The sequence below is a fragment of the Phodopus roborovskii genome, unplaced genomic scaffold, assembly GCF_943737965.1.
Source record: "Phodopus roborovskii unplaced genomic scaffold, PHOROB, whole genome shotgun sequence".
Taxonomy (NCBI): domain Eukaryota; kingdom Metazoa; phylum Chordata; class Mammalia; order Rodentia; family Cricetidae; genus Phodopus; species Phodopus roborovskii.
Window position 1 is genome coordinate 40005544 of NW_026126517.1, and position 12364 is coordinate 40017907.

The window sequence follows — 12364 nt, forward strand, 5'->3', positions numbered from 1 at the left end:
GCTAAAACCCCAAATGTTGGCATTAGCTTACTTTCCCATCAAGAGGCTCCAGGAAATGAGCCAACTCCTCCTAACTGGGAAGTGCCAGTGCAGGTCTTACAGAGGTCTGGGTAACTGAGGTGAGCCATGACATCCTTCCGGGGTGACCTGCCACCTCTGCCCCATGAGAACCTTCAGCCTTTCTGATGTGAATGCCAGCAATCTTCATCTTCCTCAGCAGCCACCGCTTCCCACCCTCCCTCTCTTCTCTTGCTGTGTATATATACAGGTGTGTGTACGCATGTGGGATGGGGTATACAAATATGAGACCAGGGGTCAGCCTTGGATATTGTTCCTTAGGAGCCATCCACCTCCTATTTTTAGACAGTCTCTCACTGGGTCCAGGGGCTTGCTGACTCTGCTGTACTGACTTAGACTATGAGCCAGAGACCCTAACTCCTCGGCGCTGAGATTACAAGCACATGCCTCCACCCTGGGTGCAGGGACACACTCAGGGCCTTCTGTTTGAAGTGCAGGCATTTCAATGAATAAACTGTCCTCCCAGTCACATAGTAGGTTTTCTGAAAGTCTCAAGTTAGGCATAGGAGAAGGGCCTATTGATGGTCTGTCATGGGTTGGAAATGGTTTCATGAAGCTCCACCTACCTTAGGAGGTTTTGACAGTTGATGGTTGCTGGGAAGGAAGAGTCATTTTCTTCTGTGATGTAACTACTGTTAAAGTTGCCAGTAAATAACCTTTCATGCATGCAACCCTAATTAAACCCCATGAGTCACAAAAGAAGCCACAAAACAAACAAACCCCAAATCAACCATGAAAATAGGAGAGAGACCTGTTGGGAAGATTGGCTCAGTGGCTCAGTGTGAGTGGGAAGGGTGGGGAAGGATAATGGGGAGGGGAGGAGAATGACCAAAGTTCATATTATATACACATACAAACTTATTAAAAAATAGCAATAATGAAGAAGTTGTGCTTAAAATTACCATATGCCCAAGTTATTGCACTCTTAGGTGTACGCTCTTAACAGAGCTGAAAATACAGCCACATATAACATCATTATAAATGTTCATACCAGTGTTATTCATAATAGCCCAAAGGTGGAAACAGCTCCAGAAAACAGTGGTAAGTCCATCAGTGGACTATTACTCAGCTCTAAAAACGTATGTGCAAGCCACACCAGGGCTGATCTGCCATACTACCGCTATGCCCAGAGCTTTTACGTCATTGCCACTGGGTGTCCAGAACAATTAAATCCACAGAGAAAGAATCTAGGTTAGTGGTTCCCAGGGGCTGAAGGAGTGCCTGCTAAGGAGACAGAATTTCCTTATCAGATCATGAAAAACATGTTTTGAATTTGGTGATGATTATTGTAGGTTTGTGATTATACTAATAGCACTGAGTTCTGTACTGCGAAGAGGGTGGCTTTGATGTGTGAATAGCATCTCTCAAAAATGTATTACACTGATTTCATATCCATGAGATAGATTATGTCCATTATCCTATTTAACTTCACAGTGTCCAATGTGAGTTATGCTCGGAGTCAAGTAACTTTGCCTGGGGCACAGAGGTCAAGAAATGTCACAGGGCATATTACCAGGCTGGGGTTGTGCAGTCATCCCCTGGGAACTTAGTAAGCAGTTGTACTCAGATCGCCCTCTGAGACATTGACTGGTTTGGGGATAGGCTTGACTTCCCAGAGCCCTTTATGCTTTGAACTCTGTGCATTTAACTCATATCATGTTTATGAATTATTAACTTGTAAGAAACTTTTCTCCTGACAGTTTTCTCGGGTGACAGTCTCCAGTCTTAATTATGTGTGTATGAGATGAAGTGCATGTGTTTGCAGTGGCTTCAGAGTCCTGAAGAAGGAGTGGGATCCCCTGGACCGGAGTTACAGGGGGTTCCTTGTGAGCTGCCTGACATGGGCTCTGAAAACCAAACTCGGGGGTCCTCCGAAAGAGGAGCAGGCAGTTTGCTTTTGACCACTGAGCCAACGCTACAGCCTTGGCCTGTATATTTCTTTTATATAATTTATTTAACTTTATTTTATGTGCATTGGTGTGAAGATATCAGATCCCCTGGAACTGGAGTTACAGACAGTTGTGAGCTGCCATGTGGGTGTGGGAATTGAACCCGGGTCCTCTGGAAGAGGAGTCAGTGCTCTTAATTGCTGAGCCATCTCTCTAGCCCCCTTGGGCTATATTTTTGATCTGTAGGATTAAGTTGGTCTTTATCAGTGACTTCCAGTGCTGGCTGCATGTTGGGAACTTTTGAGGCCTGTGCTGTCTGGGCCACATCCAGACCATTTCTGCTAGGAAGGAGGGAGGGTGGTGGAGAGGCAGCAGCTGTATTAAGAGCCACAGGGACTCAGTAATGTAGCCATGGTGAGCACTGCTGGCACAGAATACTCATCTAGTTCTGACTTGTGAGACTGCTTAATCGGAGAGAGTGAATTGGGCATTTTGAAAGCTGTGTTAGCCTCTGCTTTTGCATCAAGGACCTGCTTCCTGCACATTTCTGAATCCTGACTTGCAAAGCCACAGGAAGAAAGACAAGATGGGGCCAATACCATTTTACATTAGGAAAAGGTGAAGGTAGGGAGTACTCCTCTACTATACCTGTGTCTGTGTAGTTAGTACAACACAAAGGTCACCTGTGCTCCTCGGCACCTGCCATCTTTACAAGAGTGTTCTTCAGACGCTATGCAGTTGGCCATGTAAGTTGTCTTCTGTTGGCCTCTAGACTCTCCTTGGTCTAGAGTTGAAGTTCATTCAGGAATTGTCTGTTGAGCACACACTGTGTTTAGGCCCAGTGCTTGGTATACACTGCTGAGAAATCAGTATCTGCACTGTGAGGCTCCCTGTGGGGGAATCCCCTGTGGGGATTAGTAAGTTACATAGGGTGCTAGAGGATGATAGGTAGTGGGGAAATAAAACAGAGAGGGGGATTGAGGTTTGGGGTAGGATAATCAGGTTAGGGTCCTTGGTGGGTAAAGATTTGAACCCGGGGGAAGAGCGGCCTAACAGGGCATGTGGTAGGTAGGTTTAGAGCACACCCAGTGTGTTTGAAGAACAGCTAACTGCTCCCTCTGACTACTTAGGAGAGATGATGGCAGAAGGGATGGAGATCTTGGGGACTGAGGCTGCTCAGGCCATCTAGGTAACATTGGCATCTACTCAGGTAAAAAAAACTAGGGGCTACTTCAAGGCTTAGAATAGAGAGAGGGCATGATCTAACTCAGCAGTTCTCAACCTGGGGGTCACGGCCCCTTTGGTAAACCTCTATTTCATGACAGTAGCAAAATTACAGTTATGAAGTAGCAACAAAAGTGATCCCAAAAGTTGGGATCACCACAACATGAGGAACTGTGTTAAAGGGTCACCGCGTGAGGAAGGTTAAAAATCCTGACCTAACTGAAAGAGGCTGCTTTGTGATAGTAAAGACCAGGAGAAACCAGGAAAAGATACCACATTTCTTCCAGGTGGGAGAAAGGCGATTTTAGGTATGTCTCAGTTGAGTGGCTCTTAATGGAGGCTCAAAAGGGGCAGAAGATTCTGTGCCAGGTGCTACACTCACCTCTGAAGGGGTTTTTCAGAAATATTTAATCTCTGTTACTGAGTAATGGGTCAGGTGTGTCTCTCTCAAAGGCACTGGGCAGAAAACTCCCAGGAACCTCTGATCTTGTCTGTTAAATAGTCCAGGAATAGCATAATGGCATCCTTGCCAGATGATCACTCACCCTTTTGTGGTTGAATACTTTAAGTTACACCCAGAGCTGTGTGACACCATTCTACAAGCAATCAGTTGCATAACGAAATCAAAGGCCTTAGCAGGTAGTGCATCTTTTTATTCTGATCTTCTAGGAAAGACTGTATCTTTTACTCTGTGTTATGATTCCAAAAACAGTGGTAAAACTTTTTTATCTGTCAATAATGTGTGTTCCCATGCTTTTGTTTTGACCACTCTCCTTCCTTGTTTTCCTGTGAGGTGAAGTTCTTATGGAAGTCGGGTGCTGGGTATGGAGGCCCATGCCTATAAGCCTAGCACTAAAGAGACTGAGTCAGGAGGTCCCTGGGGCCAGCCTGACTGTATAATGAGACCCTGCCCCAGAGAACTGGGAAATATTAGATCAGGGTGACTGAGTAATTAAGGAAGATGGGAAGAATGAGAGCAAACAAAAAGAGATTGCAAGTAATCTCCTTTGCATTATACATTCATATACCAACACAGAAAAGACACATCTGTGGCTGAGTTGGCTACTAAATTTAATGTGTGTGTGTGTGTGTGTGTGTGTGTGTGTGTGTGTGTGTGTGTGTGCGCGCACGCGCGCGTGCACCCATGTATGTGCACATGTGTAAACATGTAATTTATGTAAAGCTAATATAGAAGTTAAACACAAGCTTAAGAGAAAGATGCTTAGGAAGAAAGCAAGATGCACCTGAGAGCATAGGTGTGGGTTTGTTAAAGGAGAATTGTAATGTCCTCATAGGTTTGTTGTTGGGTTCTTTTGGTGTGTGTGTATATGTGTTAACAGGTTGGGGCTTAAGTACCTGTGTGTGCTTGTGGAGGCCCAAGGCTGACATCAGTATTGTATTTGCATCTCATCCTCCACTTTGTATTTTGAGGCAGGGTCTCACTGAGAATCTGGAGCACACCATTTTGGCTGCTTTGGTTAGCCAGCTCTCTCAGGGTATCCCCATCTCTGCCTCCTACAACCTGAGCTTACCAATGGGTCACCATGTCTACCTGGCTTTTATATGGGCCTTGGATATTGAGCTCTGGTCCTCACACTTTTGTGGCAAGTACTTTGTCCACTGAGCCATCTCCTCAGTATGTGGCTTTATAGAATGGGCATGGGAATCTCCACATATGCATTTGGTATGGTGGCTTCTTTTATAGCAAAAAGAGGCCTTGGGCAGGCGAAGTGACTTGTCCACACCCACACAGTGAATTAACTAAGGTGGGACAGGACTGCAGGTCTTGAGCAAGAGTGTTGTTTCTATCATGCTGTGGTAGCTTAGTTGGCTGATTATTAGTGTATTAGAGAGCTGAGCACAGAAAGATTAAGTGGCTTTGGCTGCATGGGAAATCATTGGTAGAGCCAGGTGAGTTATTTGCCACAAGTTGTCTCAGCCTAGGTACTCTGTTGTGAGTAAGATTTTAATGGGACTGACTGGAGGTAATGATTATATCTGAGGTTTGGGGTTTCTTTTGCTTATTGTTTTTAAATCCTTCTATATAATCTGTATAGCATAGTATTAGTCCTAACTTATTGTCCTTGAACTTAATCCAAAGTACAGCAAAGCTTCCAGCTAGCTAATACAACAGCAAATGATGATGAATTACTTCTGAGTGGGAGACACCATGTTTTCATTATATTACTTGGAGTCAAGGTGGATTAGTTTGAGTTATGACTATTTATACACCATAGATATTCAATTAATGTATTTTAAAACTTAATACCAGGTGTAAAAGCAAACTAATTTATACAGTTAAAAGCAAATCACTGTAGTCCTCCTTTGCTTAACAGGGGGTATGTCCGGAGAAAGTCATCATCAGGTGACATCGTCACTATATGAAGTCATCATTGTATGTAGGATGTGCTCACACAAACCCAGATAATGGCTTTCCAGTATAGTCATAAGACCCAGTGGGAAGGCATAGGAGACTGCTACTCATAATTTTACAATAAACGTTCTTTGTAAGTAGGAATAACAACAATAAAAACCAGAGTGTAAGTGAATAAACCAGTGTCATTTTCAAGGAGTATGTGCTGCACATAAATGTGTGTGCTGTATTTTCATGGAGGGGTAGTGCAGTGGACCTGTTTACAACAGGGGTCATTATGACTTTGTTGTAACATTAAGACATTCATTGGCAACAGGCTTCTTCAGCTCTGTCTTAGTCACTGTTCTATTACTGTGAAGAGAGGCCCAACTAAGGCGACTCCTCTGAGAGAAAGCATTTAATTAGGTGCTTGCTTGCAGTTTCAGAGGTTTGATCCATTATCAGCATGGCAGGAAGCATAGCAACATGCATGTGTGGTGCTGGAGAAGGACCTGAGAGCTACATCCTGATACACAGGCAGAGAGAAAGACACTGGACCTGGCATGGGCTTTAGAAGCCTCAAAGTCCATCCCCAGTGACATACTTCCTCTAACAAGGCCACATATCTTAATCCTTCTAATTATTTCAAATGTTCTCTAGTGACTGAGCATTCAAGTATATGAGCCCATGCGGGGCATTCTTATTCAGACCACCACAAAGCTCCTTAGGGTCTTTTAGACCACTGCCATATATTGCAAGCTATAGTTGATCCAAATGTTAAGCAGTATATGACCATACTGGAAAGATGTACAACTCTTCCTAGTGTACTGACTTCAGTGTGGTTTCTGCTATTGGTTCTGCCAGTGTCTTGTTTTCTCAAATATAATATTCTTAGTAGTAAACTCATTACTGCTCCTAAAGGGGTGAACTTTGATGCTTGGGAGACAAAAATAAATTCCTACTCTCATGTATAAGATACAGTTCTATGTAGCACTTAACCAGAGGCAGCATATCTGTTGCATTGAATTGCACTTGGGAGAAAACAGTGCCTAAAACACTCCTGGTGGCAGGGAGCTACCATAAAAATGGCAGCAAGCACTGAGCTTAAGGTCGGTTGTGCCTTCTAAGCTCTGCCTGAGAAGAAATTCCCCAGATACCATTGCATCATGAAGGTCAGACTTCCAGGGAAGCCATAGTTTCCATTCAGCGTTAAAGGCCTAACCACAAAGGAACCAAGAAATGAAGTGGGCAAGACCCACACTCATCATTGAGGGCATCTCTGGGGCTAATCAGGCCTCATCGTTTTGCTTACCCTTTCATTTGCTGTCATGCCTTAGACTTCCTCAGCCTGAGCTTAGGCTGCCACTCAAGGAAAGGATGTAGATAAAAATCTCAGCTCCTTGCTGTGGTCCCCAGGCTCCCACCAGAGCCTGCTCTGTGACTTGAAAACCAGCCAGTTGGGTCTGACATTTATAGCTTGGTAATGTCCCTTTATTATCGCTGTCATGAAAGTAGAAACTGTAGGTCACTGCCTCATGACAAATATAACAGCTGTTTTAAGTTCCCTCTTCTTTGAGTTTCCTAATAGACTGTCTTTCAGTTTAAGTGCATCAGTAATCCATGATGCAAAGTACTTTGCTTCAGGCCTTGCTTCAGTGCCTTATGGGTGGTACCCATAAGAGTTGTACTCTTGTTTGACTTTATTGAGACTAGCACATCGTGGAAGAGGGTAGTAGTATATGCAACACCTTTGCTTGGTGTCACTTTTATGTCCCTGGTCTAATAAGCTGGACACTGGCAAGTTCTGTGGAGGGTTTTGCTTCACTTACTGCTTGTGACTGTTACTTCAAGTAGCACCATGGTAGATGAAGAGGAGAAGGGGAACCAGGAAGAACTGTTAGACTAAACAAATGCCTGAGAGTTGTGACTCCGCTCCCAGTGGGCAGAGAGCAGCTGGACTTAGAGTAGTGAGTAGAAGCAACTCTTGCACACAGCAGTTTTCCATTTTCCCATTATGAATGAGATGAATTGGTGATATTAAAATATCACCTAAATGATCATTTATTGCCCCCCTCATGTCCTGAGTAAATGTTTCTGTGGCAGAAGTTCCAGATTCTAGGTCAGGCTGGCCTTTGTAATTGATGGCTAGAACCAAAAAACAAAGAAATGAGTGCCCACATCACAAGTCCCCAGGTCCCACTTCTGCATGAAGCTGTTCACTTGAGAAAGTAGATAGCTTTTGTCTTTTATTTTTAAAAGATTGGTTATTATTATTGTTGTTGTCATTGTTACTATTATTAACAATAGCTATATTGCCAGGGTAGCCTTGAACTTGATGCTCTTGCCTCAGCCTCCCAAGTGCTGGGATTATAGACATCTATCACCACATACAGTTCTATATACATTTTCAGTAAGTGAAAAATTATGATTAAATAAAAAGTTGAATCTAATGTCACAGAAAAATAAAGCATTAAATTAGTGAAAGGACCAATGGCCAGTGAAGAGGGTTCTTGTCAGTTTGCCTATACCTCTGTAACCTTGGGAAACCAAGGTCCAGTTCAGCAGTTCAGGGGCAACATCCATTGAAATGGATTTCATTAAATCTCATGAAGCTGAACTGAAGTCCAACTTTTCAATAACATTGAGGAACTCAAGAACCATTGAGCAATCTGACTGTCTCCTCCCTGTGAATGTCATGGTCAAAAAAGAAAATAATGAGTAAGGTAATTGACCGTTCATGTATGTAGAAAGCATAATAGGTGGAAGGATTGTGTTGTAAAAGGAGGAGAGGATTATGGGAAATTAATGAGGAGAGGCGGGAATGGTGAGCCTTTCAGGTATGGCCTTAGGGAATGTCCACACACAAAGCACTGGTAGGAACTCCGCCATAGGCCACCTTGGAGGCTCTGTTCTTGACCACCTTGCTCTTCAACTACAGTTGTTTCCAAAGCTGGCTACAAACCTCATAGGAAAGCCATCTCTTCATAGTTTTTGCTTCCATTTCCTGCATATGGGTCTGAATGGCTGCTCTGGATTGCCAGCCCCTTACCCCCACCCTCCCCCCACCCCCGAGGATTTTTCAGGCATGTGCTCCAGGCTTCAGAGACTGGACTCAGTAGGGCCTTCACTGTGACCAGTGCAGAGATCTCTCTCCTTCTTGGCTTTGGGAAGGACAGTGCTCATTCCAAAGTTTAGTGAAGTCTCACGACTGTGTGCAGGAATGGGAGGACATTCACCACAACCGTCACTAGTATCTTTGCTGCTATCGTTTCCTTCTTGATATTTCTGTTCTTTACAGGGAACATACTGTTCATAGAAAGGAGATCACATGATCTCACTTTCTCGTGGGAGTGGCTCTTGACTTATGAGCAGCTCCCCCATGTCACAGAGCAGAGGCATGCTTTCCTGAATCTAGCACAAGTAGAACCATGTGGAGTGCTGAGTCTAAGTGAGCCTAAGCAAGCATTGCTTTAATCGTGTATTCAAGATGTTAAGCAGTGGGTGAGGGAGAGAGAATAAATAAGATTTAGTTTTATGATGTTTTTCTGTTTGTTTGTTTCAGTGTGCACCGTTGTTTTGCCTACATGTATGTCTATGTACCATGTGGGTACAGTGTCCACAGAGGCCAGAAGATGGCATAAGATCCCCTGGGACTGGAGTTACAGATGGTTGTTACCATTAGATGCTGGGAATTAAATCCCAGTCCTCTGGGCCAGCAGCCAGTACTCTTAATTGCTGAACGATCTCTCCAATCTACCACATTGTTTATTCATTTGTTTGTTTGTTTTCTATATCTGGAGACATGGAATGTTCCATAATAACGTAGGTTCCTTTTCCTGGTACTGATGACAGCATTTGTGACTTTTTAAAGGTTGTATAAGCCAGGTGCGATGGCATGGCTTAAGATAATCACTAAAACGATAGATGCAACTTCTCTATGAACTTAGAAGTCATTGCTGTACTTAGTATGTGTCTGGCTCTCTGGCAGTCACTTACCATATGAGTGGAGAAGACCCAGGTTCACAGTAAAGGGAAAGCTTTTGTGCAGAGAGGAAAAGTATGTAAAAAGAGTAGAAACACCTTAAAATGTAGAGAATGGTGACAGTACACTTCTTGGGCAGGTGGAGGAGGATGGCACATTTGCCAGCAGTGCTGAGGTGATGACAAGTTGTTGCTTTCAATAAATAAAAACTGAAAAGTAAACACAGAACATGTCTAACAGGTTGTGTAGGTTTGGGCATGTGGCTAAGAACATTTTTAACATTTGAAGAATCCACACTAATAACAAGTTGTTGTTGTTTGTTTCCTTGTTTTACTTTTCATGACACTGACATCTTCCATCTGTAATTTATTAGGCCACTCGAATGGAGATGTCTTTGGAGATGAATTTAGAATTTAATACACAGTGGCCCCTCTTTACCCATGCTTTTGGTTACCTGAAGCAAATTACCCCAGAAGTTTTTAGAAATGAGCAGCTAGCTCCTCTTTACAACTTGCATGCTTTTCTGAATGGCACCGTGGCATATATGCCATCCTCCTCCACCTGCCCAAGGAGGCGTACTGTCCTTCTGAGCAGTCCAGCCCACGCATTGCCACCTGCCTAGCAGTCACTGAATGGCCATTCTGTCAGTCGACTGCTTAGGTTCTTCAGCGCCTGTGTTCTCATGATCTTTACTTTGTTAATAATGGCTTCAGATGCAGTGTCAGGGATACTGGTTGTCTAGGCAACTGCAGGGAAGCCATCCAGAAATTCCTAGAGTATCTTCTCACACTGTTACGAGAGGAGTGAGTTCAGTACATGGAGATATTTGAAGAGATAGCAACTATTCCTGCGGAATTCTTTTTAAAGTTGTAATATTTTAATGTGTATGTATTTGGGGCTTAGTGTATGTGTACACAACATGTGCATGCAGTGCCCACAGAGGTCAGAAGAGGATGCCAGATCCCCTTGAGCTGGAGTTACAAAGGGTTTTGAGCCACCATGTGATTGCTGGGAACCAAACTGCAGTTAGTCCTTTGCAAGAACAGTCAGTACTCTTAACCTGCTGAGCCATCTCTCCAGCTTGGTAGAGAACTTTTATTACAGTATTCTGCTTGAAATACTCGTTATTGTGGTTATTGTCTTAACTGTGTCTAACTTATAAATTAAAGCGCGCGCACACACACACACACACACACACACACACGCTGAGTGTTCATAACTCATGTACTTAAGACTAAGTTTTGTAGGTTTTGTGACTTTCTGAATTTGGAATGCTTGCGCCTATGTGTACGGGACATATGTGCTATTTGTTTGTGTCTTCTGTATACCTTATGCATATGACCTGGAGGTAATTGGAACAGGGTTGATAATGCACCTATGTTTTACCTATGTAGAAGTTTCCATTGAGGCATTATGAGGTGCTCAGAAAATTTTGGCATTTGGAGCATTTCAGAGTTCTGAATTAGAGCTGCTCAACTTGTTTTGGAAAAAGTAGTACGGAAACGGTTTGGTTCTAGCCACAGTTGTAAATATCAGGTGTGCCTGGTTCATTGCTGTCGTGTGTCTGTGTGTGTGTGTGTGGGGGGGGGTCTTCTTATGCTTCCTGACTAATTTCTTTTTCATAAAAACTTGCCCCTGCCACATCTGAAGTTCTAGAAGAATCAGATGAACAAACCTTGATTTGTTCCTTCCTAGTCTAGTGTTTTTGTGCTGCTAATAAAACCATAAATGCTAGAATTAGTCTCAGCAGCTGAAGGGAAAGGCCCTTCTCAATAGGAGTAGCATTCCCATGCTGGAAACCTGGGCGGCCTAGGATGGTTACTAGCAAGTAGTAAGAGAAGATTTACGTAACTCTTTTCCAGGACTGTGGAGCACAGTAGGTGCATGTGGGTGGAAGTGTGAAGAACACCAAAACAGAAGGGCCAGGGTATAAAATACCATCCAGGCCTTTTGAACAACACCCCATGCAGGCAGTCTGCTCTGAATAAACAAATGTGGATTCCTTTCTCAATTGTATAAATGTATGAGTCTCTGACTTCCTTAAAATGTAAGCAGGGGACATAATGAGCCCTCTGATAAGCTGACTGAATCCTTCATTGTTTATTAGAAAGCACTGAGCACAACTCCAGCTCATTCTAAACTCATGGCTCATCATGCACTTTTTAAGGTTTTGAAATACAAGGGGGGAGAGAGAGAGAGAGAGAGAGAGAGAGAGAGAGAGAGAGAGAGAGAGAGAGAGAGAGAGAATCCTATTTAAAAAAAAAAAGAAAGGAAGGAAAGAAAAGTTCTTAAGCACAGTGAATTCTTAGGAGCATGAGGAGAGGATGCAGACAGCCCCTTCTCCCAGTCACAGGTTTCTGGTGATCTGCAGATGAAGGCCCTGGGGGGAGGGGGGAATTGGTGGTCACAAGGTGGTTGTAGCCATAAGTGGAAGCTAGAGTTTTGATCATATGTTAGCATTAGAGCATTAAACATTATTTTGCTGGTTTTAAAATCCTGGATAAATACATATAGTATAAAACAATCAAATATTTTTTTAATGGATGGACATAGAAAAAAGATCAAAGGTGTCCAAAGCTTTATAGTGTGTTGTTGGTTGCATCCCCTCTGCCCAGCTGCTCATAAGGAGCCACTGTAAAAGAGGCACTGGGAGGTCATTCGGTGGTGGTGTACACGCCTTTAATCACGGCACCCGGGAGACAGAGGCAGGCAGATCTCTGTGCGTTCCAGGCCAGCCTGGTCTACAAAGCTACACAGAATAGAATTGAGAGAGTATGTGTGTCTGTTAGTTTTGTGTCACTGTTATAAAATGCCTGAGTTAATCAGCTTACGTGGCTC

General features: G+C 43.5%; 1 protein-coding gene across 2 annotated transcripts in view; it reads left to right on the plus strand.

Moving 5' to 3' along the window:
• Window positions 1–12364, plus strand: part of Aagab (alpha and gamma adaptin binding protein) — a 40994-nt gene that overhangs the window by 20833 nt on the left and 7797 nt on the right. The gene's annotated exons all lie outside the window — the stretch shown is intronic.